Consider the following 2555-nt stretch of genomic DNA (forward strand, 5'->3'; position numbering starts at 1 on the left):
AAATCATATTATGCTCAGATTTCTCAACAGAAACCATGCAGGCAAGAAGGCAATGGGGAGACATATATAAAACCCTGAAAGAAATAAAAACTGCCAACCAAGAATCCTCTACCCAGCAAAGCTGTCAGTGAAATACGATGGTGTAATCAAAACTTCCAGGATAAACAGAAGCTAAGGGATTTTGCCAAAGCCAACCCTGTGCTGCAAAACATCCTAAAGAAAGTTTGGTGAACAAAGAACCAACAAGAACAGACAACAACAAGAGAATGACTTATGTAGCAGTATCTTCCTGAACTCAATCAACAAATGGAACAGACAAGAACAGAATAAAATGGTAAGAACAGAGGATCTTCAAAGTCAGTCTATGATTAAAACAATTACAATGTGAATGACAGTAAACACAGAGGAACAGAGACCCAGGTGATGAGAAGGTCAAATAGATTACAGGATAAAATAGACTGTCTTAAATTGAGGGAAGAGTTATACAAGGTAATTATATTTTGGGATATAAGGTAACCACACAGTGTGGTTGGGGTGGGGGTTCAGCTTGGGTGTTAGGGAGGGCATTACAAGAAGGCAGAGGAGGTAGAATAACAAGATAGACAGGGGAACACTGAAACAGGTTTGCATGGCCTAAGTGGGACAGAGGTAAATAGTGATACATGCTCAACCTTGGAACAGCAGGGCTCTGTGATACAAGGATCTAGGAATAGTTTGAAGAGGGGAAAAATACTAAAATGCTTGACTGTCTAATGAATATTGGCATCCCTTGCCTACTGTTGTAAAACAAACACTTGAGTGGGATAGAAAGGAATGTTGAGAAACATGATAACAGAAAATTTGTAAGGCCGTCTTCAACCTATAATTGATTGGAATACCTAAAAGGGGTTCTAGAACTTGCCCAGTGAAATAAGTCTTTTGGAAAGGCTTTGCAGAGTATAGGACCTTAGGGGGAACCTGAGTTCCAGAACCTTATGAGGTGGGACAGTCCCACTAGCAAGGACAAGCAGACCAGCCTGGAACAACTAGAACAACAGAAGATATATCTTCAAAGAAACATAATCAGGAAAACCCCAAAACAAAAGTGTCAGCACAACTGGCTACTTACTACAAGAATAAGCAAGCTGTTTGCCAGGAAGCCATCAGGACAAGCAATCAAGTTCCTTCAGGTCTTCTAGTTTGGGGGTGGGAAAAGCAGAGACAGACAGAAAAACTCCTCTGCCAAAATACAAAAAAAAAAAAAAGAAAAAAAAAGCAGAGAAACAGCGGTCCACAGAAAAGCTGTGGAGCTTTGGAACTTGTTTAAAGTTCCAGGCCCCAGGTTCCCATGCCCACTTGAGAAGAAATAGCTGCCTGTGGAAGCAAAATATGGTGATTTCTGAATCCATCTAGCCACACCGCAGCTGGCAGCCAGAAGTCCTCAGGCCAGAGGGCGGGACCAAAGCCAAATAAAAGCAGTGACCCAGCACTAGAAGCCATGGAGCTGCACATCTGGAGGGAGAGGTGTGACCAATTTTTCATCTTTCACTTTTCATTTTTCACGTATCTCTTCTCTTCACCCCAATTGCATCTTCACTGCACAGCCCAGATGCCTTCAGGCAAGTGGGAACACACCAACAAAAGGGTCCATCATTGCACCCACAGTTTTCCAACGGCACAGAGAGGAAACCCACAGGCTGCTTCCTATGATGTACTGACCCTGGAACCCAGCCCCAAAGTTGAACTGGGCAGGACTCTTTATGCCTGCCTGTACAGCAAAGGCCAGTAAACAGTATCAATTACAATTTTCTTTTTGTTTTTGATTGGTGGTTTCTGTCTCTGCTTTTATATTGCTTCTGCCTTTGGTCCTTTTAGCCTCACTCTTCTCCCAGGGGTTGGAGCTTTCTCTCTCTACCTTACCCAAGAAGAGAGAGCAAATGTGCCCAGATATAAGCTACAGCATACCTTGTAATACCCCACCAACTGCACAAGCGCCAAAACCAGCTGCTAGGCATTACACACTAAAAGCGAAACCTATCTCCAGATCATATCCGGCAGGAGACACTCAAAAACAACAAAACAACATATATCCCTTTAAGCATTAAAAACTCACATAACTGCTGAAAATGTCCAAGAAAACACAATTAAAGATATGAACACATGCCCAAAATCAGAAAAAAAGTAACTGAGACAAATGAGCTGGAAGTAGACAAAGACTTTGCAGTTGAAGAGCAAGCTCTGGATCTGCCTGAGAAGGAATTCAGAAGAATGATATGGAAACAAATTCTAATGCTCCAAAAAGGGGTGGAGAAAAATAAGGAAGAAGTCAACAAAGTGCTACAGGAGCAAACAAAATAGATACAGCATTAGAAACCAAAACCTGCAAAAAAGAAGTCCAGATGATTAATAAAATATCAGAAGTAGACAATACACTGAAAGGGCAAAGGAGCAGAATGGAAGAGATGAAAGCCAGAACCAGCGAGGTGGAAGACAAAGCTCTCAATACTGCTTAGAAGGGCAAGCAGAAAAAAGGACTAAAAAATCTGAAGAGAGTCTAAGATTCATGCTGGATAACA

This window comes from Chrysochloris asiatica, unplaced genomic scaffold (assembly GCF_000296735.1).
Source record: "Chrysochloris asiatica unplaced genomic scaffold, ChrAsi1.0 scaffold00020, whole genome shotgun sequence".
NCBI classification, from domain to species: Eukaryota; Metazoa; Chordata; class Mammalia; order Afrosoricida; family Chrysochloridae; genus Chrysochloris; species Chrysochloris asiatica.